Source organism: Rhagoletis zephyria, unplaced genomic scaffold, assembly GCF_001687245.7.
Source record: "Rhagoletis zephyria isolate East Lansing unplaced genomic scaffold, Rhagoletis_zephyria_1.1 Rzeph_scaffold_00074, whole genome shotgun sequence".
NCBI lineage: Eukaryota > Metazoa > Arthropoda > Insecta > Diptera > Tephritidae > Rhagoletis > Rhagoletis zephyria.
In genome coordinates, this window is record NW_016157158.1 from 249,560 (window position 1) to 277,419 (window position 27,860).

Genomic DNA, 27,860 nt, shown 5'->3' on the forward strand with positions numbered 1-27,860 from the left:
AAAAAATGTTGCCTTCTCATCGCGGTGTTCTTAGTTTTTGTGCGTAGAGGGTAAAGAGAAGGTTGAATTTTTCGGTAGTTTGTTTAAGTGTACATTTAACCATTTCTTATATTTTTGCTCATACAAAATGCGGCATCACGACGCCTACATCCATTTAGGTATAAATGTGTGTAGATCGGCAATGCCCAAGCCCTATACACTCGGTGCACATTTATTTTTTGTAAAAGTACTTATGTACCTACATAGTTTTAGGCTGTGTTCTAATATATACACACACAGCTTTCCACGCGAAACTATACGAAATAGATGCAAAAACATTTTTGTCTACTTCGCTTCTAATTTTTTCATTGCGTATGCACAAGCACAAAGCAACAACATTTTCGTATGCTTTGTGGGAACATATTGGCGCCAGTTACCTTCAGCGTAAATTTCTTTGTTGTCCTGCATTTTATCGCAATGTTCGGGTGTCCGTTTCATTGTTACACAAATTTTCGGGTTAGCTGCGGGTGTCCGAGTGTGGTGTTCGCTTGTGCTCAATTTATAGCGAGGGTGATCGAACAGACTCGTTCGTAACCAAAGCAGCTGTCGGGTATGCATCTCGATCGAACACATAATAGCCGAGTGTGGCGTTCGCTTGTGCTTGATTTTTAGTGAGTGTGATCAAAACGGCTCGATCATACTCAAAGCTGTTCTCTGATGCGTATCTGGTTGGCGCCTCGTCGTCTTGTACGTATGATATCATGTGGCTCCACGTTGACGCCTAGGGAAAAAGGACGTAAGTATAACTAGTTAGCTGCATTCGCTTGGTTGAGTAAATATAAAAGAAATAAAGATGTAAGTACAGATGTACATATATCTATGGATATCCCGGTATGTGTCTATTGACTTGGAAATGCATGCACTCAACGAAAGCAAAGAAGTTTTGTAAACATTATTTGGCATCTCTGGTTTCATACGTACCAGGGTTGTTGCGAATATTCGCATTCGCATTCGCAGCCTCGGAGCTTCCGCATTCATTTTGACATTCACATTCGCTTTCGCATTCGCAAAAATCAAAGCGGATCTTTTGCGAATGCGTCTATTGAAAGGACCGAAAATTACAGTTACTTTTTTTACGAGTTAAACTTGGCCAAATATTTTGTATTCCGAAATAAAAGTACTTTCCCAAGGCACATTGAACGGGTAGTATCAGTAGAGCAGCTGATTTGATTTTTATTTTTATTTTTTCAAATTATTTGGTCTCGAAAACGTAAAATTTTAAAATTTTTTTATCACAAATTTCTAAATTATTAAAATCGATTTGCATGTGAAACCTTTTTCCATACAAAACAAGGGATTGAATAACAGCTTTTGGAACGTTCGCCCAACTCAGCAGCACAACCGCTGATTACTGGGCCTTGCAAAGGATGGATCAATGCTTCGAGAAGCAAACAAATTTACTAAGAAAGAAAGTTGCAAAATTTTTTATTTTTTTTTATCAATTTCAATTTTTTAATATTTTTTTATTTCACGTGGCGCGCTTTGATTTAGAAAAAAAAAATCAGAACAGTTTTTGACACTTTAGTTACCAGAAGCAACAACAAAATACACGCAAATATTGTTTTTGCTCTAATGCTACACCTGTTTGATATGCCTTGTACTTTCCGGATAATAAACAAACCGCTTATTCAAATTAAACAAGTTTGGTATCCAATGAAAGAGGACCTAAATAGCTTTAAAACTGAAATGTCTAAAAGAGGAAAGCCACACATTGAAAAATATTCCAATAAAAAATGTTAATTAATTACCATAGAACAAACATTGGGTCAGGTATGTATTTACATGAATTTCTTTAGCATTCAGTTATAAAAAAATATAAATAGAGGTGGTAACCTTCATTCGTTATTTCTGTTTAAAAGCTATATCAGTCCTCTTTTATATGATACCAAATTTGTTTAATTTGGATAAGCGGTTTCTTTATTATCCGGATAGGACATTTATTTCGGGATAAAAAAAGATTTGGCCAAATTTAACTTTGAAAAAATAACTGTTAATTTCGGTCCTTAGAATATTGTGCAAGTGCACAGACTTATATCTAACCAGTCACAGAAGAAAGCATTAAAATTGAGTTACAAAAATTAAAATAGAGAAACGCTGATGACGTGACAAATTCCGAAACAACCAAAGGAATGAGAATGAAGAATTCCTTCGAAAAAAACGGTGTTTAAACAACGATTGAAATTCTCAAGAAGCAATTATTGCACCGCAATAAAAATAAATAAATAAAACTGAAAGTCCTCTCAACTGGTACAGTTTCAATCGAAAAGAATTTACAATTTTGCCAAGTTCAAAGTTTTTCTAGTTTGTCGCCTCGAACGCGTAGTTATATAGTGGCGCAGGTTTGATTTACGACCCTTCAAAAAGTTTTTATTAAGTACAATCTTCCAATTTTTAAATTCAAGTACCAAAAAACATTCAGTCTTATTATGAGTTTAATTTTCCCCGAACCGGTTGCCTTTTCACTTTTGGTTTTCATGTACATATTTTCTATGGGCGGAATACAAATTTTCGGGTGAATTTTTTTTCGTGCAAAAATCAGGATAAGGCAGATTATTAAAAATTACTAACCTTTCCATTTTTTATTTACCTAATTTACCTCTAAATGATTTCTTAAAAATACATGACATCCGCATTCGCATCCGCATCCGCGGAAGTTAGCGTTTAAACATCCGCATCCGCATTCGCATCCGCGGATGTCTAAAATTCCAAATTCGCAACATCCCTAATACGTACACTCGCTTTTCAAATATAAACATACGTATGTGCATATGTATGCACCTGCTTGACTTCTGAAACAGATTTGAATGGTATATGGCTTAAGTTGCACTGACATCATCTACTTTAGACATTAGAAAGTTTTTATGTGACTCACAAACATCATTTACTTGTTCTTTGCTCTGATATTCGGCCCCGAAAAAGTGTTGAATGCATCCACAAAAAAAAAATGCCATGCACTCTGCGAAGATCGAAAGTTTTTATGATGGTTGCCATGATAGAAAACAATTTACCTTTCAAAAGCTCCAGTTGTTTTTTTTTGTAACACGTACAAAACGTTTAATATTTCACATCTGTAAGTTACTGCTACTTGTAAAAAAATTAAAAAAATATTTGATGCTCAAACAACTTCTTATAAAAATACAATCGCCATTCGGATTCGGCGTAAAATTGTAGGTCCCTCCGTTTGTGTGACAACATCAAGGCGCACGCCACAAATTGGAAGATATGCTCGGCCAAACACTAACATACATACGTATGTTTAAGCACCAATCTATTGTTGTTGTTGTTATTATTATTATTATTATTGAATAGCTGCAACACAAAAAACCCTCAAAAACGAGAGACTCTTAATAGTTACAAGTTATTTGAAGATTATGAAATCAAGAAGAAAGTTTTCGAAGAAATCATTAAAATCCTTCCTCATTCTACAATATGAATTTCTCATGACTTGAAAAATATGTTTGCAACATCTTCTAATATATAAAAATGTCGTGTCACGGTGTTAGTGGTCGAACTCCTCCGGAACGGCTTGACCGATCGCTATGCAATTTTTTGTGTATATTTGATAGGTATGAGAATCGGTTGTAAAGTATATTTCATGCCGCTAGGTGTAGAGGGCGTGGCACCTCCCGTACAAACCGAATATTTCATATTGCATTTCTCTGGATGTTTTCATGGCAGAGTACTCGAACATGTTATGGAGATATATGAAAGCAGTCGCATACTCACGGAAAATAATTGTGGTTATTAGTAAAGGGGGCGTGGCACCTTCATGATAGAGTACTGGAATTTGGTATCGAGATTTATAAAATCAATAGAATAGTCATGAAGAAAAATTGGGACAGTTGGAGAAAAGGCCGTGGCACCATTCATACAAACCGAATTTTTATACTGAATATCTCTGGAAGTGTTCATGGTAGAGTACTCGAAGACAGTATGGAGATATATGGATATCAGTCCCATACTCTTAGAGAAAAATGGGGCTATATTAAAAGGGGGCGTGGTGCCTTTCAAACGCACTGAAGCTATTACGTATCGTTGACTGCATATGCACACTATCATGAGCGTGAACTGTTGGTGAAAATGTTGGACCAAAATGTTTCAATACAAAAATTTATTCTGGGCGGGACGAAGTTCGCCGGGTCTGCTAGTATTATTATTTAGTTAGGAAATACTTCGCGATTTTTCTAGACCTCAGATTTTAAAGAAAGGAAAATGATGTGACTGAGTGGCTAGAGGTGCGTATCACCAACCCGTGGGACCTGGGTTCGATCTCTGATCCCAGTAACATTCAAATTAGAAAAAAATTGCGAACTATTACCGTTTGTCATTTTTTTTCATATCACGCATATGAGTAAATCTCACTAGTTGTTACATTTTTCGGCAAAAACGTGTTTTTGATCCAAAATGGTGGCATACTTATCTTACACCATGTATTATCTTTAGTTCCGCATAAAGAAAAAGATTACAATAAAATCTTAAAAAAATATACCAAATAAAGTAACAATATCAACTCGTGCTCATATACCCGTAATTGTGTATGTAACGCTTTAGCATTTTTTCTGCCGAAAGAGAGAAGTAACACTAACAAAAATCATGAGATTTACTCATATACATACATACATATGTACATATATATGTCATATATGTATGTAATACTTCTATATTGGTAGTAAGCTAACATCTCAATGTGTAAGCATTCCGAAATCAAAGCGAGACAGTCTAGTACTGTTTTTGTCAATGTATTGTGTACTTGAGTGCCGGTTTTGTAAATGTGTCGTGTACATGTTTATTTATAAACGTATGTGTTCCTTTTCTTTCGTACGTGTTTATTGATATATCTGTACTGTAGTGTTTTCGGACGGTACTAGCTCTTACTGCCAATATAGGAGTATTACATATATGATATATGTACGTATTTTTCTAAAGAACCCGCATGGCGTTAAAAAGTTATAATTATAATTACAGGAAATAAAACCTTATCGCACATCTATAGCCCAAGGCCTTTAATTTGACATCTCATTTTCGATTCCTTTACAAAAAATGCCTTCTCGTATAATATAGTACAAACTTATTTAGTTGGATCAAAAATATGTTTTCGACCTAAAGCTTTCATAAATCTCTTTAGATTGACTTTCATACTTTGACATTTCATACAGATTTTGTATTAGTTAACTATATTCGATTTTTAAAACAGGTGGCAACCCTCTTCGAAATATGTTCAAACTAAATCCTTCGTAAACCTCTTGTGATACATATGTATGTATTTCAATTATCTAATTAACAATTCGTATTCTCAAACGGATGGAACTCATTTTCAAACTATTTCAAACTACTGATGAATTAAGTTGAATTTGATTTTTTAATCCTTCTGGCAATTTGGCAATCCTTCTAAATATATTTCAGAAATAAAGCTTTCAACCCGTTTCGATTGATATCCATATTTTAATAATCCATTTAACTTATTAAATAATTCGAATTTAACTTTTTAATCAGGAACCTCTTTAAATACCCCAAGATTAATCTTAGTTTTCAAACCAAAAATTTTTTAACACTCTTTCGTTTGATATATTTTAATATTTTATTGTTTGTTCTTGTTTAAATTTAACTTTTCAAATAGGTGGTAAACCTCTTAAAGTTAAGCTAAGAAACAAAGCTTTTCAAAACCATTTCGATTGACACCCATTTTGTAACAATTGGTTTAGCTTTTTAAATAATTTGCATTTAATTTTTGAAAAGGTGGCAACCCTGATTGCAAATCCACAGGCCTTTAATTTTTTATCTAACTTTTGAAAATTGAACGAACAGTGCAGATCTGATGGCTGGACAAGAATACCTTCGCGTATATCGGCAGCATCATTACACAGGCCTGCGAGATTTCAATTTTTCCCCCTCCAATAACTATGTAATTTTTTTAATATCTTGGTATGTTAAATTAAAATACATCTTGGGTTTTTTTCTAACACGTAGATATTTTTTTATTGGTGATATATATGTGATTTTAGCAATTTGCATGAAAAGCCAAAAACGAATTAATTTCGAATTGAATTTTTACTGAAAACCCAACAGTATAAGTTAAAAATACCCATAAATAGACTAAGTAGATTAGAAACACTTATGTTATTTCGAAAGAATGAATAATACTTAAAACAATTCATTAGCAGTCAAATAATTAAAAAAAAAGTAAGTGCGTCTGGGCCACACTGGAGAAGTGAAATTTACATTACTTATCTATTTTGTCTCATAACCAATGTATACATCTGCTTTTGCTTAAGGTTATATTTTTTTCTCTTTTTTCTATCTACATCCCTCTACCTCTACCCCTGTTCGTTATAATTACATTTATGTTATTCTGTTTTTCCATTATCTTCATTTTCATCTCTATACTTTATCGATAATAACGTCCAACAAAATATCGATAACAAAACCGATAGAAATATCGATAACAAAATCGATGACAAATTCGATAAAAACTTCAATAGCAACATCGATAATACCATTAGTAGCAAAATCGATTAGAAAATCGATTGATAACATAATCTATAAACATCGATAACAAAATCGATAAATATCGATAACAAAATCGACAAAAACCGATAACATAATCGACAAATATCGATAACAAAACCGATAAATATCGATAACATAATCAATAAATATCGATAAGAAGATCGATAACAAAATCGATAAAAAAAATATCGCTAACAAAATAGTTAAAAATAAAGATTACATAATCGATAAAAATATCGGTAACAAAATCGATAAAAATATGGATTATTATATCGATAAGTTCCGAAAATATCAATAGCATAATTGATAACAATACCGATAAACCGATAAAATATCGATTATTTTATCGATAAGTCTCGAGAATCCCGAAAATATCTAAAATCGCAAAATAGTTCACAGATTGAGTCTCTGTGTCTCTCTCTATATCCTTTCCCCTACAGTTACCTTTGTTTTAATCTTTCTTCCCCTACCTTCGTTTTTACTTTTATCGGTATCCTTATCCTCATCTTTGTTTTTACTTTAAATTAATACCATACACTCAAGAAGCACTTGTTTCAGCCCCAATCATTTCCGTTTGCATCATTTCCCCTAAATTTGCCAATTTACTCCCAACCAACCAACCGCCGCTAAAGAAGTTTCCCTTCAAAAAAATAATGAGTAAGTTGAATCCAAAACAAGTCTAAAACAAGCACTGGCAATTTAAAAAATTTTAAATATCGATGGCAAACATCCAATTTGAATCGATGTTGTCGATGTCTTAAAAGCATCGATTCATAATAATAATAATAATATCAATCGAATACAAGTCAATATTTGTTTTCGACCCATTCAACGTTCTTGCTGGTCTCATTCTTAACCACCCATGGCACCCATGCTACGAATAAATTCTTCACATTTAGTACATTGGCGACCTTACATAATATTTCATAGCCATGTCATACCGCCCTACTGTACCGTTACAATCCACCAATAGCGTCGTCATCAGCAGCAGCAGAGGCAGCAAAATTATGTGCCGCTGTTGGCACCATTTTCACTTGAGATTTTCGCATTGTAACAACACATTCCATTTCAAGAGTAGATAGTTTAAGTGCGAAAATACTTACACTCTAACATATTTATCCCCATATGCACATACTAGGGATGTTTCGAATATCATATTTTTCACATTCGCGATTGCCAATGTTAGGAATAACATTAAAAAAACTTAACCATGGAAGTACATTCTTAATTTTGTATACGTAAACAACACACGTTGTCGGCTCGTCGATTCGATGAAGAACGTACATTCTAGAACATTGAGCGAGTGCTTAACCTATACAGTGTTTTACTCTACATAGTAGTCAAAGTTCAAAAGGGGAATATTATATTTATTTAAAAAAAAAAGTAATTTTGCTGCGTTTTCTCGCATGAGGCGATTTCTTAGAGGCACCTATATATAAGGCCGGCTGCACTGAATAGTGACTCACTTGGAACGCTGGCGGGCTCAAATATTTGCGGGCCAGATCTGTCAATTTGTCTTATTTTAGATAAGTTTTCCACCAATCGAGAGGATTTTCACCGAGATGAGCTCGTTTTATTTAAGATAGGCCTTCAATTGAGCTTTAATTTCACATTTTTTTAATGTCTCCAGATTCTACATCCGAGCCTTCGCTTTCGCTGGAGGAATCTAAACTTATTTCTAGGTTGCTTATAAGACTTTTAGCAGTACTTGTTGAGGGCCCATCAATGTTGCTTGATATAACTACTACTTAACCGTTTAGCGCCAAAGCCGGTTATTGTCCGCACCCTGGTTAGGCAGACTTGAGCCATTTCAACAATATTCGAATGGACTCTCTGCCCATGTACACATTCGCATTCGCCAAACATTCGTATCATTTGATGCGAATGCGAATTAAAATATCAATAAATAAAATCGTCGAAACGTCAGGGTATGCATATTTTTCATGCTCATTGTCTATGCTAAGATTAAGTTGCATGTGTGTATACTGAAAAAAATAACAAGTAAGAAAGTCTAAGTTCGGGCGGAGCCGAACATTAAATACCCGGGGTACGTATTTTCACCTTTCCGAAAGCTACCGCTACATGGTAAGCCGGGGCGTATCAATTTTGAGTAAATTAGAGTACTTAGATTTCGAAATTTTGAAGTTTCAAGCAGTTCTGAAATTTACCGTTATATGAAAAGCAGCGTCAATTTTAGTCCGGTTTCAATAATTTTCAACGTTTTGCTTTTATGTGGCAAGCACAATAACCATACCGAGTTTGGTACAAATTGGTAGAACGGTTACCGAGATACATATATGTGATCATAAGTGGGCGGTGCCCATTTCCAAAATTTTATCACAAACGTATTTCTTGGTTAAGAATTGTTGCAAGCATCAATTTTGAATAAATTATCTTTACTATTTACTGATTTATTGAAGATTTTGTATTTCTCTAAATNTTGTTTTCGTATATCTGAAAATTACCGTTATATGGGAAGTGGGCGTGGTTACAGTCCGATTTCGCCCATTTTCAATTACAACCTACCTTGGATAAATGGAAACCTACATACGTTGAGATATCTCAATTTTTGCTCGAGTTATCGTGTACACGGACGGACGGACAGACAGACATGGCTTAATCGATTTCTCTTTTCATTCTGATCATTTATGTATACATTTGTCTATATCTATCTCGATTCGTTTTGGCTGTTACAAACAACCGTTATGTGAACAAAATTAATATACCCTTGTGCACAAGTGCGCTCGGGTATAAAAATAAAGCGTAGAATGGCTAGAATCGCAGCCGCCTTAATGTAAACACACGCATTCATACATATGTATGTACATATCTGCAACATCCAAAGCTATGCATTTCATAACACTTGGCAAAATGCTCAAAATTGCCGCCAACCATTTTACAAATCGCTTTTATTGTTTGTTTTGATGCATTGCATTGCACATAACTTTTCTTCGGCTTAGTTGAGATGCAGAAAAGAAAACTTCAATGGCTTAAGGTTCAGAAATAGTTCAGATATAACAATTGACACATGCAATGTTTCAAAACATCGATGCCGGAACTGCGAGCTGTCGCATCAGTGATGTAAAAACTAATTGCTTATGTAGATTTTTCTTCTTTGCAATGCACTCAGAATGGTTTAATTTGTTGTTATACTCTTAAGAAATTGTGATTGAACGCTGTCTAGCTATCACATCTCACGTTTAATAAGTGAATTGTTTCAAAATTTTAAATTTGGTGGGTAAACGCAATCAAAGTTTGACCAATTTATAAAGTTGGTATACAAAAAGACAGATGGAAAGACGCTTATGTTCGCCATTTTTTGTAAGTTTATTTATCCTTTAGATTGAAAATATTCTCCTCATCATCTATTAGTTTTATTATGAAATCTCAACAAAAAAAAATCGTAAATTTTGAATGTTTCCTTAAAAAATGTTAAATTGAGGTTTTCTTTACATTCTGCCACTCTTTCAAACCAGTAGTTTGAACTCTTGGACTCTTTTTTTTGACGATTTCAAAAGCGTTTGATGACATGATATTCGGGCATTGGCCATAGCGCTCACCATTTAAAACAAATGGCGCCCGCATATGCTTTTTTAAATTATTTTAATCACTGCACATTGGTCCAAAATTTAAATTTTTTGGCATTAAAGAATTGAAAGTAGCCGCGAAATTGAAACTAATGAAAATGGTCATGGCATACTTATATAGTGTATATACATATATATCGAGCCTTAACCGCCGAATTGGTGTAAGGGACAAAAAATCGATTTTTTTTTTTATTATCGAAATCGATAGTGTTTGTCCTGATCTGTCATCTCCGAAAATTTCATAGTTCTATGTTTTACCGTTATAAAGTTATAGCAGAAACAATTTTGGTGTAAATGCGCAATACACTTTGTTTATATTTTTCCATGACCGCACATTGTTACTTGCATCAAAAATATCTAGTGTGCTTTTTTGCTTGTAGCAAAAAATATTTAATTCTAATAAACTAAATGCGCTTCACGGAGATAAGTTACATATAAAATAACATAATAAATAGTTTTTTGTGCGAATAATGGAAGCTTTTGAGCCAGAGGTAATTATTTTGGCTGCAAGCAATAGGAAAAATTATACCTTTCTATTTATGGCTTAGTAATAAATGAGTTTATCGTTGTTTTCTTTAGTTTGCAAAGATACACGCTCTCGTCCCCTATAGTGAAAGTGAGTCCAATATTTCCATTGATGATGAAACGTGTGTTGGTAATAGGGGCTTTAAAAAGTCAAAAGTTATCCGAAAAAAACCGCAAAACAAGAGTCGGAAATCCAATGGCGTCAAACCGAACCCCTGTTTGAATAAAAATTGTGGAAACTCATGTGCAGACAAATTTACGGAATCAGATCGTGTGGCAATAAACGAGCACTTCTGGGGTATGGGGAATAAAATAAGGCAGCGGGACTGGATACTTTCATGTACGACACGTAAGTGTATTAAAAGAAGAAAATCCGAAAGTAATAAAAGGAAGTGGAGTTTTGAGTACACAATAAGTTTTAATAATATAAAAGCAAAAGTATGCCAAAAATTTTTGCTTCACACTCTCAATGTATCTCAAAACATGATAATCTATACTAGAAAAAACGCACAGTGTATACAAACAACCAAAGAAGCTAACAAAAACCTAAAACCATACAATAAGTCTGATGAAAATAAAGTAGCACTTTTGAAATCTTTTATTACCCAGTTGCCTGCTGTACCTTCACATTACTGTCGTAATAAAAGCAGTAAACTTTATTTACCATCAGAGTTCAAAAACATATCAACTCTGTATAAGTATTATTTAAGTCATTTAAGTCAGATTAATAAGGAATCATCTAAGTTATCTTTAAGAGTGTTTAGAAAAATTTTTAATACCGACTTTCACATTGGCTTCCATATGCCCAAAAAAGATAAATGTGCTTTATGTGAAAAATTTAAGAACTCGGACAGTGAAACTAAGATTCTTTTAAGGCAAACTGAAGAATTTCAAAAGCATCTTAAGGATAAAGAAACGTCAAAACAAATATTTTTAAATGACCAAAAGCAAGGTCGAACAGATTCTTCATTCTTATGTGCGAGCTTTGATTTACAAAAGGTTCTTAATACGCCCCATTCAAAAAGTGTAAATTTGTTTTACTCGAGAAAATACGCCTACTACAATGAAAGCATTTATGAAAGTGTTACAAGAAATGGTTATTGCTTTTTGTGGGGCGAAAAGGACGGAAAACGGGGATGTAATGAGACCTGCACAGTAATTTTTAAGTACTTAAAACTCCTTGATAAAAAAGGAACGTATACCTTTATTAGCCTTTACTGTGACAGTTGTGCAGGACAAAATCGAAACAGAGCCATGCTTGCTATGTTCGTTTATTTTTTTAAATCCTGTACAAATATAAAAAGCCTAAAAATAACCTTTCTGTTACCCGGCCATACCATGATGCCAGTCGACTCTATTCATAGTACAATAGAGTCATTTACGCGCCAAAGAAATATTTGGGCTCCCAGCGAATGGTATACCGTTATTTCCAATGCGAGAACTAACCCAAAAAATTACGAGTGTACAATAATGGAATATTCCGATTTCAAAGACTGGAAAAACTTTGCGCGTACTATGTTTCCTACCTCAACCAAAATAGAATTTAACTCTCTTCGATCTGCTATGTTCCAAAAGGATTCCTCTCTTATGACTTTAAAGCATGGATACTGCAATAACTCACAGATAAAAGAATACAATCTAGCTTCAATGGGCCAATCCAAACGCAAACGCAATATTTCCATTAGTAACGAAGGACCCCTTTCTCTGTATGATAAGCCCTTGAAAATTTCTTTAAAAAAGTTTAACGATTTAAAAAAACTTTGCGAAAAAGGCGCTATACCAAAACAGTTTCACAATGAGTATTTAAATATGCAACAAAGCGCAACAATTACAGATGAGTTACCTGAAACTGACGAGGAAGATACATTTTAGGTTTTAAATAACACCAAGTTACATGAATATACATAAAAAAGTTAATTTGTGAATTTCGGTTTTTTGGTTCAGTTTTGGTTAGCAACTGTTATTTACGGTCCCTGATATGCTTAAATTACGTTTAATGAACTATTGTTAATTTTATAAAAAATACTGTAACGTTCTTTTAATGAAATAAAAGTTTATTTGTGAAAAAACTTTATGATTATTTTGATGTAAGTAACATAAAATTTCAGCAGCAGGTGGTGAGTGTGCCAGCGAAATTGATGTAAGTAACAAAAAACACAACTACGACTTATTTTAGCTACTGAAATTAGTTGCATTATGTACTTAGACCACAACTAGGACCGTGTACAAAATTTAGTTCAAATTCTTTGCTTATTAACAGAGATAATTAAAAAAAACCTCCCCCTGTATAATTTGTTATTTGTCCCTTACACCAATTCGGCGGTAAAGGCTCGATATATTAGTGCTTGAAAGTAAAAAATGTACACACATTTTTGGCATTCTGAGCGGATACATACATATTTGGTTTTCTCAGAGTTGTACAAAATTGGGTTTCTGAGAGTTGTACAGACATTCCTTGTTTTCTGAGAATCTGACATACATTTGTGCTTATTTGAAAATTACGCATAAAAAACTAAACACTCAAAAGGGGGTATAAAATCTTTGTACAGTGAAAGTGAATTGTAGTGTTCACAGAAAATTTAACCGTGAAAAGGGACATGTGAAACGAAACAGTGAATGGGCGATTCCACCGTTACGGGAGGGACATTTGTACAGAAAAAAATTTTCTTTCTTGTTTAAATTTAAAAAGAAAGTACTGAACAATTCTACATTTTGATAAAGCTACACCTAATTTACTATTATATGAGTTATTCCAAAATACAAAAAAATGCCAGCTTTCTATTATATGAAAAAAAGAACCTGCTTTTTGTGTGTGCTGTGTGAACTTGATGTCTTATAATAAAACAAAGAACTACGAATACAAACAAAGCAAAAACTACAACAAAAATTATGGCTTTATTATAAAAAAAAACCGTAATTCCTCTGTCACGGGTGGTACAACGTGTGTGGTCCATATTAAAGATTAGTTATTAAAAAATATAGAAACCACTCACGTTTTATCTTAGGATAGTGCCTTTTATATAGAAGAAAACGTCAATCAAAGAATGATTAAAAATCAACGCGATTTCCTAGCGTCTTGAAATTTTCAGTTTTACCTACTTAAATTTAATGGGCTATAAAACTGCATACCTAGAATTTTTCTAAAAATTATGAATAAAAAGTTTAAAGTTTCAGGGTGTAATTGTTAAAATTTGTAGAAATTTATAATTTTTGTACGAAGTTTGATATGTGGATTTATGTGATTCTGATGTCTGGTTATGCAATTTGCTAGACTTTTTATTATAAATATTAAATAAACAAAAGAAAAACCAAAACTGGTCAATTTTACTTAAATTAATGGGCTATAAAACTGCATACCTAGAATTTTTCTAAAAATTATGAATAAAAAGTTTAAAATTTCAGGGTGTAATTTTTAAAATTTGTAGAAATTTATAATTTTTGTACGAAGTTTGATATGTGGATTTATGTGATTCTGATGTCTGGTTATGCAATTTGCTAGACTTTTTATTATAAATATTAAATAAACAAAAGAAAAACCAAAACTGGTCAAAATGTCATTTCACTTAATCAGCTGACAACAATGTTATATACATAAGTAATGGGGGAGTCCGCGCTTCCCCCCTTATCCCTTGCGCCCACCTCAACAAACAAAGCTTATCAGCCCTGTAAACCTACCTCTGACAACTGTAGCACCCGTACCTGTCACGGGTGTTGAATTATTCTGGTAATCATTTGCAATAAAGTTCTAACATTATTTAACAAACCCGAAACACAACTTTAACTTCTGTAATTAAATATAACAACTTTTACCTTTTTTTGTCACGGGTGGGATAAGACCAATACTGCTTCATAATAACACATAATATAGATAAAGCACTCACACAATTTAATATATGTATAACATAATTTTTATACCCGAGCGCACTTGTGCACAAGGGTATATTAATTTTGTTCACATAACGGTTGTTTGTAACAGCCAAAACGAATCGAGATAGATATAGACAAATGTATACATAAATGATCAGGATGAAAAAAGAAATCGATTAAGCCATGTCTGTCTGTCCGTCCGTCCGTCCGTCTGTCTGTCTGTCCGTCTGTCCGTCTGTCCGTGTACACGATAACTCGAGCAAAAATTGAGATATCTCAACGAAATTTGGTATGTAGGTTTCCCTTAATCCAAGGTAGGTTGGTATTGAAAATGGGCGAAATCGGACTTTAACCACGCCCACTTCCCATATAACGGTAATTTCCAGAAATACGAAAACTGCGATATTTTAGTAACTACTGAAGATTATTCACTCAAAATTGATATTTACAATAATTTTTAGACGAAAAATAAGAATATTATAAATTTTTGGAAAATGGGCGTAGCCACGCCCACTTATGGTTACATGTGTATATCTTGGTAACCGCTGCACCAATTTCTTCCAAACTTGGCACAGTTGTTGGCCTTCGCATAACATACCAAATGGCCGAAAATTTTTAAAATCGCTCAATAACCACGCCTACTTCCCATATAACGGTAATTTTCAGAAATACGAAAACTGCGATATTTTAGTAACTACTGAAGATTATTCACTCAAAATTGATATTTACAATAATTTTTAGACGAAAAATAAGAATATTATAAATTTTTGGAAAATGGGCGTAGCCACGCCCACTTATGGTTACATGTGTATATCTTGGTAACCGCTGCACCAATTTCTTCCAAACTTGGCACAGTTCTTGGCCTTCGCACAACATACCAAATGGCCGAAAATTTTTAAAATCGCTCAATAACCACGCCTACTTCCCATATAACGGTAATTTTCAGAAATACGAAAACTGCGATATTTTAGTAACTACTGGAGATAATTCACTCAAAATTGATATTTACAATAAGTTTTAGACGAAAAATAAGAATATTATAAATTTTTGGAAAATGGGCGTAGCCACGCCCACTTATGGTTACATGTGTATATCTTGGTAACCGCTGCACCAATTTCTTCCAAACTTGGCACAGTTGTTGGCCTTGGTACAGCATAAAAAACCGCCGAAACTTTTTAAAATCGGACAATAACCACGCCCACATCCCATATAACGGTAATTTAGAGAAATACAAAATCTTCGATAAATCATTAAATATTGAAGCTAATTTATTCAAAATTGATGCTTGCAACAATTCTTTACCAAGAAATACGTTTATGGTAAAATTTTGGAAAATGGGCGTGGCACCGCCCACTTATGATCACATATAAGTATATCGGTAACCGTTCTACCAATTTGTACCAAACTCGGTATGGTTATTGTACTTGCCACGTGTAAGCAAAACGTTGAAAATTATTGAAATCGGACTAAAATAACGGCCGATTCTCATATAACGGTAAATTTAAGAAATGCTTGAAACTTCAATATTTCGAAATTGAAGGACGCTAATTTACTCAAAATTGATACACCTCGGCTTACCATCTAGCGGAAGGTTTCGGAAGGGTGAAAAAACATATATTTAACACTTGCGCCGGGTATTTAATGTTCGGCTCCGCCCGAACTTAGACTTTCTTACTTGTTTAATTAAAAGGAGTTCTATTATATTCTATTTCTAGTTCTATTATATATTTTTCTTACCAAACACTTGAATTATGAATTGCAAATTATTTGGCAGTACTTTCAACCAGGGTTTGAAAAACTTTCAGCACAGCAGCAACAGCCTAACCCTACCATTTTTTTGCTTTTGCTTCGCTCTAAAATTTTTGATTTTAATTCCAACTGCTTTGCTTTGCAGTGACTTAGAATATTGTATTTTGCTTTTTAACTTTTGCAACTTGTTGACAACAATTTATTGCTATTGATTTGCTAGGATAGTGCTTTTGCTGTGCTGTGATTTGCTTGGCTGTGCTCTGCTGTGATCTACTTGGCTGTGCTGTGCAACGAAGTGGTGTATTAACGTTGACTCGCCAGGAGTGAGTACTAGCCACCAATCTCTAGCGAATTGCCTAATAATCGGTAAAGCATGGAATAGTTAGCTTATGGCCCTTTCTTGTCACTAGTAGAACTGCAGGGTAATGCATTTTTTCATGCATATTTACAATTTGATGCTTCACAGCCAAGTGATAATCAAGATTTTGTTGCTTTGCTGTCGCTGCGCTGTCGTTGTACTTTCACAATTTGCTTTTAACTGTCTGGTTGCTTTCGAAAATAATTTTTGCACTGAGGTTCAGTTTCCCAGGGAACCTCCCAAATGTAAACTTTTCTCTGCACTATATTTGTATTGTATGGAATACTTTTACTTGAAAGAAGGGTTAAACGCGAATATATATTATCACGATTTTTTTAAGGAGTTTGTTCAGAGGCCATCATTCGAGGCCAATGTTAAATCTTCTCATTGGTAGTGCAGTCTTTAGAACTAAAAACCTCGGATCAATAAATTTCACTGCTTTTATCGTTAGACTTTCTGCACAGCTGTTCTCTAAGCAATTACATATGCACATTAAATGTTTCCAATTGTATGTTCTGCTTGAATTTCCCATCGTTGATCGTTGGCCAAGCTCAAACGCACGCTCATAAAAAACTATGTAACTCTTATAATATGATTTAATTTCAAATCCTTTTCAATTCGCTTACGCTTCGTAAACATTTTACAAAATTATATTATTTTACATATTCAAACAAATATATTTAGCAGCAAACTCTCTTAATGAGAAGTACGAGGAATGCCAGTCGCATATGCTTAGTCCTGCCCCACTCAATTAATTTGCCACACAAAGTAAAGCGCTGCGTTGAGCCAAAAATGGCGGTTTTATCTAAAAGCAGTAAAATGTAATGAAAGGAATTGGAGCAAAGCAAGAGTTCAGGTCGCGAGTTATGTACATATCTATCCAAACATGTGCATGTATTCATATGTGCATCAAAAATGTTATGAACAACGTCACAACTGGCATGAGAGAAGTTGCTGAAGCATGACAAATCTTAAATATGAGAGCAAGTGTAAATGTAAGCATTTATTTAGTTACCAAGCAAGTGCATTTGAGTGCACGTAAGCGGGAGGATGAGGGAAAAATATTTATTTATACATACCAATGCGAATGTGTACATTTTACTAGACATTTACATAGAATACACATATGTTAATGTTTGGCCGAGCTTCTCCTCCGATTTGTGGCGTGCGCCTTGCTGTTGTCAAACAAAGCGGAGGGACCTACAGTTTTACGCCGACTCCGAACGGCGATTGTATTTTTATGAGAAGCTGTTTTTCATGGCAGAAATGCACTCGGAGGTTTGTCATTGCCTGCCGAGGGAGGACCGCTGTTAAGACAAAAACCTTTTTTCTATATTTTTTTTGCGATGTTGCTTTGACCAGGGCTTGAACCCTGGTGCTGCGGAGTGGTAGCGCGCACTGCTTACCACTACATCACAGCGGCCGACACATACATACATATACACACATGAATAAAATAAAAAAAATGAAGTACATACCCATACCTACGAGTAGATAACAGCGATGGCCAGTTGTTGCAAGTTTCAAAGGCGATCAGGTGCTGCCTGAGCGTTGGTGTACATGAATGTGAGGAGGTGGCTGAGGGGAAACAAGAAAAATAAGTGGCTGGGTCGGGCCAGCCTACCCATCTAACGAGTTGGTCCATTTGTTCATTCATTTGTCGAATGGTGAGAAAATATTTTTACAAAATTACCCAAGTATATGAATATGTATGTACTTACAAATGTATGTATATGTGTCCAATGCACTTTGTAACTACGTAGGTGAAGTATGTACCTTTGCATGCACATAATTGCAAGTCTGGACATGCAAGCGAAATCAACTTTGAAACTGTTAACACTCTGACTCTGGCATTGACTGAATTAGACAGACAATGATTTTGTTGTTTTTCTTTGTTTTGTTGGTGATTGTTTCGATACCTGGTGCTGCAGGTTAGCCAGTGTATTGCCGAGTGCAAAAATGCTTACTATTATTTTTAGTTAATTTTAAAATGAATGAGTTGTAGATAAAGCAACAGCTGTGCTTAAATAACTTAAAAGGTTTGTCTTCAATATTATTATTAGATAAATTCCATCTTGGAAAAAAGAAATTGGAAGGTGAGCAAATTCCGCGAGTTGTTACATTTCTCGAGAAAAAAGTGTTCTTGGTCCAAAATGGTGGTTCACCTATCTTAGAAAATGTATTATCTTCAGTTTTGTATAAACAGCAAGATTCTATCGCGAAATTGTGTTTAAATGAATACTTAAAAAATGCATACTAAAAGAGTAAAAATAACCAATGATGCTGAAATGCCCGTATGTAACGTATACGCCTGCCCCGTATCACCATACGAAGTCATCTAACAAGTTTACTCGCACGTCTTAACTTATGGTCTGATTATGCATACTTCGCATAACTTCGCATAAATTTCAAAGTGTCAGGTGAAAATCTTTTGAATGCGTTTTGTATGTATTCTATTATCCATAAATTAGCAGAACATGTAAAAAATTAGCGATCTGTTGTTTTTAGATTTTGCCAATATATAGTAATAGTATGGCGCTGAATACTTCTAGCTAAAAGATAGAAGGGTGGATTCCACTAATTTTTATGACTTGTCGCGATTTGGGTGTACTTTTTTATATTTATTACTTTAGTAGTAGTAAACAACCTCACCGAATATTTTTTCAGAATTTTGAAAATTAACAAAAATAGATATGTAATTTTAAAAATTGTTTGACTTTTTTTAAAGTCGTGTAACTTTAGTTCTCTAATTAACCGATTTTAGATTTTTTAAAAAGGAATTCTTTGGTTTGAAGTATACTTTGTTTTAAAAGTATCATTAACAAAAAAGTAAAAGAATATATTTTTTGAACATTTGAAGAAGTAAGAAAAACCATTTTTGAAAAAACTTCATTTTGTAAGTTTCACGTTGGGATCTCCAACGGTTTTAGAGATAAAAAATAAAACGTAACCTTTTGTCTGATGTGACCTTATGTCTACTGTAAGGCGTTTCAGATAATATTTTGCATATGCGAATTAAGTTTTTTTTTCAAAACCGGTTGAGCTCCCAAACTAAAACTTACAGCTCATGTTAAGCACATTTGCACTAAAATTTAGTAAAATTTTCATACTTTTTCAAAAACGATTTGTTAATATTTCAAATGTTGGAAAATAAATATTTTCTTTTACTTTTTTGTTGATGTTACTTTTAAACCAAAACATACTTCAAACCAAAGAATTCCTGTTTGGAAAATCTAAAATCGGTAATCAGAACTAAAGCTACACGACTTAAAAAAACGTCCAAAAATTTTCAAAATGATACATATCTAATACGCGAAGGGATTTTTTGTCCAGGTCATCAGATCTGCACCGTTCGTTCGATTTTTAAAAATAAGGTGTCGAATTAAACGGCTCGGGCTGTAGATATACAATAAGGTTTTACTTTTTCGAAAAGAGCTGCCACCGTTTCCTGAATTAAGTTCAAATTATTTATAAAGTCAAACAAATTGTTACACAAGTAATTTTTAAGCAAAAAACAAAACCGACTTCAATTCTCATATAAAGATTTAGGAGCACCGTTAATTTTTTCTTGATCTAATGATCGGATCTTAACCAGACTAGTGTGGGATCACCTTTGAGACACTACCTTTCCGATGCAAAAAGAATTATCGAAATCGGTTGACGTGGTCCAAAGTTATGCGGTAACATACATTAAAAAAAAAATATATATATATATATATATATATATATATATTCCGACGAACTGATAACCTCCTCATTTTTTTGGAAGTCGGTTAAAAGGGCCTATGCCAATTGATAGAAAATAGAAAACTTTGACGGCTCAGACTAAAAATTTGACAATTCTCGTTTTTGATAATTTTCAAAATTTCAAAAAAATATTCGGTGGAGTTGTTTATTACTACCAAAGTAATAAATATAAAAAAGCACACTTAAATCCCAACAAGTCATGAAAATTAGTGAGATGAACTGACAGGAATCCGTTAATAATAAAATCTTAATTTTATGATAAATTTTCTTGAATTTATCAAAAAAGTATCTTCTTTAATGATTAGGCTTTCAAATTTCAATATTTCTCAATTAAATTGAGCCTAGGTCCCACCGGGTGGACGTTTGCACTTCTAACCACTCACCTTCGGCGGCCGACCTAACTAAATACAAATATTTTTCTACTTATTAAAAGACTGACCTAAAGTAAACTCATACATATCGTCTAACTGTGGAACGAAACAAAAGTTAAGGTTATTTAGTTTTAAGCTCATTGCGAAAAACTAGTTTTCTGTTTGTCATGCTCCTAAATGTCGCCAATTGCCTCTCTACTTTCTAAAATTGTATCAGTGTTTAAATCAAGGGCAGACAGGTTTCTCTGAGATTCAGATTTGCCCGTATTACGATTTTCAACAACAGTTTGAAGAAGTTGCTCGGCAATGAGCCGTCTTTTCTCTACCCACATTTGGTCCCGAACGACGCCGAGAGCTCCTTCCCAATTTGAACGGATTGTAGTACTTTTACGGGGATCTCAAATTTAGACATGGCGTCACAGGAGCGACTTCTATTATTATTTTTTTAATCGGCCTTAAAGACGATAAAATGTAAATGTGATGTGTGTGTATTGATTTGCTTATCAAGGGTAATTTCCAGCATTTGTATTTACACCACGATTACACCAATTTTACGTAGAGCACAAAAACCTACGATACACCAACTAATTAACTGCATAAAAGTTATTGCTGCTTACTTAGCATTTCTTTTCTTAGTATTCACTGATAGGCATGCCTTTGAGAAGAGAAGGAGTTCTAATATCATATCGATATCGATTAACAAGTGACAAGTGCTGCATATAATTTTTGAAATTGCATTCGCCTCTTCCACATGTCACTTCAAACTTTTAACAAGAAAATCAAATGAAAATTTAAATAAAATTACACATTAAGTAAGCGAAGTGTAAGGTGCGAGCTTACTCAAATTTCATAGCATTCGAGATAATTTCCTCCCCTTTGTGCATCTCATTTTCTTTCTTCCATTTTCATTGCTGCGCACCGTTCGCCACAATATTGGGTGTCGATGACGTTGCTGCCGTGTAGCTCTGTACTCTTGTCACAAGTTTATGTAGCTGTTCACTTCGGCGGTGTTTGGTGTTGGTCGACTTTGTGTTGAAGTGTTGTTTTTTATTGTTATTTGATTTGAAGTGGTATACTTCGTTTTTTTTTTGCCGGCTGACACTGGCTTTGTCACTTGACTTTGACTGGGGCGAGTCTGTTGTTCAATTCAAGGTCAAAACGTTTTTGATTATCGTGTTTCAATACCAACGGTGTGATGTTCCGCAGCGTTGTGAAGAGGGTTAATGAGGACTAAGTAGGAAGGTCTCGCAACAAATGGGTACCAACCGCATAGTAACAATGTTAAATTTTTGTCGGTTTTTTCCGTATTACGAGCGGAAGTAAAGAGTTCGCCGAATAGCGAGGGATAGCGGAGGGGGAGTAGAATTTTTTAATGGCATAAATAAACTTTATAGAAGATCAGGTAAATGTATTATTATGGGTTTTCATTGGCTATTAAGTGGGCGAAAATTTTAAGGTTTTGCTTGGAATTGCTTGTTTTGGTTTTTCAGGGTTTCCAAGCCAAATTTTAACGACGGTTCGTTTCACTGGATTGTTAAATAAACACGTGTCACGTTAGCACTACACTTTTCGAAATTGAATAAGTTAACAACGGCATTAATTGTAGTGTTTTTGTTGTAAATTTGTTGTGAAAAGAAAAAATTTGTAGCTCTCGTTTTTTAAGAAAAAATGGTATGTAGTGCTAACTTGACACCATACACCTATTCGGTAGAATTGAGATATTGAAAAGGCTATAACGGCATTAATTTTAGCTTGTTTGTTGTAAATTTTTTGTGGAAAGAAAAAATTTGTAGCTCTCGTTTTTTAAGAAAAAATGGCATGTAGTGCTAACTTGACGCCTAGTTGATAGAATTGAGATATGGAAAAGGTTACAACGGAATTAATTGTAGATTTTTTGTTGTAAATTTGTTGTGAAAAGAAAAAATTTGTAGCTCTCGTTTTGACACACGTTTAATATTTACCGCTCTAAACTGCTTTTTTCTTGCTTATTTTAAAAAGTTTACCATTAAAAGATAAATGTGTCATTACATTAGGGGACGAACATTTCGAAAAGAAAATATAATTTCATGTCTGATTTCATACCAGTACCCCTTTCCTCTCTTCTTGAGCTTTCCAAATTGTGGTGTAATAAATAAATTATTTTTTTACGATTAGGATTTTTTCTCGGTGAATAAAATTTTGTTTGCAGTCATTCACTCCAGAAAAGCTTTCTAAAATCATAAAATGAGCTATCGATCATATTACTTTATTATGGTGACGATTTCTGTTTTTAAATGTTAGAAGTACATGTCCATAATTTAAATAAGAAGAAAGCCCCCTATAATATTTTGTAGAAATAGTGTGAGGTATTAGATGAAATATTAACTTGAACATGCATTCATTTATATTCATTTTTCTTTCCTTTCACAGATTTCCGAAAAAAGTAAACCAAAATAAAGCAATATATAAGTTACGATATACCAACACAAATGGTTTAGAAAGTTCAGTTCTGAACATTATTTGCGGTAAGTAAAATCTAATTTTAATGCAACATTACATTTAGGGGATTTACAAGACTCGTTCTAATGTCTTAAAGGCGTGAAATTTTTTTCAATGTAAAATAACGGTTTAAAATGGTGTTAGTGGATTCGTAGTGCACGATAAGAGCTAGTTACACAGTCAGCGTCAAAAATAAGTATACACTGATGTTTTGACGATTTGATTTATTTATATTTTCGATACAAAGTTTTTCTTATTGTTTTGAATAAAAATATACGTAGTTCATTCAACTTTTTCTTCCATATAACGCATGAACACAATTATTTTTTTTCATTATATTACAGAAGCCTCAGCGAAAAAAATTCTCAAAAATCAATGGTAATTATTAACGACTTAAACTGTACTTGTTTAAACTAAAATTTAATGGGCTACAAAAAGGCATTCCCAATTTTTCTAAGAAATCGAATTAAAAAATTGAAAATTTCTTGCACTTTCCCGAATGAAATTAATTAAAAAAAAAAATAAAAAAATGTGTTGTGGAAAATATAAATTAATGAAATCGTCAAATGGCCAGGGAATAGTTATTTTTGACGGTCACTATATATATACATAAATTCAGTTTAATCCTTTTAGCATTTTAATAGTTTTTATGTTGAAAAATTTAACGACTTTAAGACATTAAGCGGCGTTTTTTCAATTGGTTTTTAAATTTTTTCTGCACTTCAAACACATTTTTCGAGAACAAAATTTGTGTTGAAGGGTAGATAAGTTTTAAAACCTACTTGAGAAAACGGCCCTATGACATCTTGGGAATCCCTATAATTGTGTGAAAGGCTTTCGCAGCTAGCGAAGTTCAAAGTTTATTGGGTCATTAGTTAGTAAAAGCTGATATTTGTTTAATAACTGTGAATTGAACAATAGCTCACAAATAAGTATGTATTTAAATATATATGTAAATCTGCATGTTCCCAACAGGAAAAGTTACGAAATGTGTACTAGAACACAAGCACAACTAGTTGGACGTCTTTCGTTCTTTCATAATAGCAACTGGTTCATACAAATTTTTAACATAAAGATGTCTAACGAAATATCAATATTCAAGTTTTGCACCAGTACCAATTATGTAGTAGAAACGCTAGTAGCGTCATACCAGTTGCCTATGCGTTGCCAGTTAGAGAAATTTCGCACATATCAAAATATGTTATTTGGCTCGCTCTGGAAGAACAGGACAGTCTACAGCGCTACCGGATAACTTCCATCCAGTGAAAAATTATTAATTGTTAAATAAATCACTTTTAATTAGCTATGCCAAAAAAAAAAACTTATAGTGAGTTGTAAATGCATGCAGGAGTCATGCAAACGTAATCGGGAGTTTGTTTTCTTTACAATATCGTCATACAAAAATTACTTTGAATACAATTTTTATCTGCACTTCACAAATACTTTTTAGAATTCTGGACAAATAAAATGAAGATCGAAATCTTATATTATCATTTTGATGTTATGTCTGACTTAGTTCAAATATGGCAACACCGACAGCAGAATATGTAAACAAATATACAATAAATTCAATAACTAAAAATGTAAAAAATCGAAAAAGTAAAAATTTTGGTAATGTTTTTTTTATTGATATTTTATGTCCTTTTTCGAAGAAAACATGCAGTTAATTGTTAGCACTAGTGTTTGCGTAAACAGCCTAAGGTTAGGTATAAGCTAATGTCACTTCCTCCAGGGTTGGGACTACGTGAACCGTTTTCAATAATTCGTTTTTTTTATCGGAATGGTGGTTACTCAAGTGTAGTCCGACAGTAATTTGGTTCCGATGATTGGACCATGAAGAAATTAACGGCACTCCAAATTTTTTATATGAGCATTGAAACCGGTTGTATTTTTTGCTTACAAATTACTAGTTTAAATTGCATATGGGTGTTTCCAGCGGAAGGTCCACCACGACAAAAAAATAAAAGTTTTATATCTAACGTATTTACGGGCCGATTTGTCTGCTTTTTAAAATATATACTGGCTATGTAAGAAGAATAATGTTTGCATAAATTGGTCTTCCTAGGTGGTGCCAAGGTCGAGATATTTCGAAAAACCGTATTTATGGTCCGATTTGGTTCGAATTTGGCGCATGTGGTTGAAACATAATAAATCATAGATTTCTAATAAATTGACCCTGAATTGGCGCTGAAGTCAAAATATAAAGTATATTCTACATAAAATACATGTTTTATTTGCGTTGAAAATTCATTTAAAAGCAATATTAACAAAAATATAACGATGGAAATTTATGTCACGTCACGCCACGTCACGTCACGTTTCACACTTGGGGTTGTAAGAGAGAATTGAAACAATTTGCATTAATTCAAAAAACTCTAAAAACAACTAGAATTGCTCCAAATCATATCAAAATAAGTTTCATCAAAATAGCCATCCACAATTCGCAGAGTTTTAAATGCTTATATTTCAGGACCAAGCAGTTCGATTGATTTAATTTTTCGGTCAAATATAGAGCTAATTACGTGCTATACAATGGCCCAAAAAGTTAAAGAAAACAAATGGTATTCCTTTTTTGTATCACATTGAAATCGTACGACTGTCACGTGCGCCACCATGGGAATGCCCATATATCATGTCAAGTTTGTGTACAAATAAAACATTTTTTTTTAATTTTTTCTAATATTTAATTGTAATTTTAGAAATAAATATTTTGAAAGCCAATTTAAATTGATAATTTTTTTAAATATAAATATTTCACAATAACTTATGAAATACTCTAAATCTTCTACATTCACAAGAAGACCAATTAATTGCGTTTCAGCTTTAGCTTGGACAATCCGGAAACTAAAATTCGAAATTTTTGAACTGCTACGTCTCTGCATCAGCTCATACCAGTTAATCAACCAGTCGCTTTCTACCAATTGATTGACTAGAACGTTTGGTTTTTCACTGCAGGGCTATTGATGATACATACATACGCATGCGAAGCATTTGTACTACAATCCATCTCGCTGGGAGTCTGTGCAACATACATATGAGGCCAACAACTCACTTTTTTCCCCCGAAAATACATTTAAATCCGTTAAACGATCAGCAGCTAAATATGTACGCATTATATACATACATATGTATGTAGGTTTGTATGTACATATTCTACTATCTGTCAGTCTGTTGCACGCAGCTAAATTTGCATATCTATGTACATCTATACTTCTGTGCTTACTGACAGGCATTTACTTATGTACATATGTATGTACCTTTGTACATCTACTACATGCTGAAAATGTGCTATTATACACATGGCAATTTATTTTTAATGCCTTACCATGTGTAGGTACACAGCGAGCGATTTTATTTGCCTTTTTATGTACATACATATGTACATATGTATGTATTAAGTTTCTTTTTAATTTATTTTGAGTATTTATCGATGCACCTACAGCACAGGGGAAATCAATTCACTTTTAATTGGCCTCCGCGTTTGCAATCCAACTGATTGTTTCGAACTTCGTTGCGCTTGTGTTCGCGTTGGGCTCTTGTCTTGCCATGGTTTTTGCCTTGATGGCGCTTTCACAAGCTGCAAATTCTCAGTTTTACTGGCAGTTGCGGTCGATTAAGTTTTGAAAATTTTCGTTAACTTTAGTGCGGATAAGTGAAACTATTTAAATTATAAGTAGTATACATAATTTTTTTTGCTGAAATAAAAGCGAAAATTTCATATACAAATTTTGAGTTAAAAATTGTGTGACAAATCAAAGTACATAGCGCAAAGGATAACGTGTGATAACAGTGAAAAAAAAAGAAACAAGACAATCGTAGTTGAAGTAAAATTCTTAGATTATGTAATTAAAGATAACCAATGAAAACGCAAATTACAATTGAAGTGACTGTTAAAAATCGTAAAGTGATAGATAATAAGCAATCGTTAAGTCAATGTAGAATTTTGCAATCAAAGGAATGTGAGAGCAGATAAATCGATTACGCAACCCGATAAGGGTGGTAGTATGAAACAAATTTAAAAAAAAAATACTTGCTTGATATAGTGTTAACTGGAGTGATTAAACGTAAAAAAGTTGTACAGCTGTAAAACCGCTTTAAAATTTAGAATTAAATATAGAAAACCATTAAAAAACATCTCAGAGAAGGATAAGTTACAACTTGTGTATAATTCAAACTTTGTACAGAATTCACAGAAGTTCAGCGATTCTAAAGCAATTGTCATTATAATTTCAAAATCTTTAAAAGATTTTTATTTTTATTTTATTTTTTGGATTTACCTCGCTGACGCTGTCGCCGGGAACGGATTTTTAGGACCTAAAAACCTATAAAAAAGGCAAAATATAATAGCGAAATATGCAGGAAAAGGCACTAGAAATCGCAAAGAAGGCAAAATAAGGCACTAAAAAAAGACAAAAACCGGAAACAATCAAAAAAATACAGTAGTTTAGAAATGGTTATTTTACAAGTAAAAAGAGAAAAAAACTATGAACTGGTTTCATTATATGAAAAATTTGTACTTTGAATCCTTGACTATTTTCTCCTTTCGACTTTTTAAATCGCAAAACTTTAATCTCTATAGTAGTAGTAACATTGAACCACAAGATGCACTTTGAAATTTTCTGGCAGCATTTT

General features: G+C 33.4%; 1 protein-coding gene across 29 annotated transcripts in view; it reads left to right on the top strand.

Moving 5' to 3' along the window:
* The window catches only part of Mical (Molecule interacting with CasL), a 221,660-nt gene that overhangs the window by 23,791 nt on the left and 170,009 nt on the right, over window positions 1–27,860 (top strand). For all 29 annotated transcript variants that reach the window (XR_001848868.1, XM_017628191.1, XM_017628068.1 and 26 more), the window contains exon 3: window positions 23,160–23,254. The gene's annotated coding sequence lies outside the window, so the exon portion shown is untranslated. The remainder of the gene's footprint in view (window positions 1–23,159; window positions 23,255–27,860) is intronic.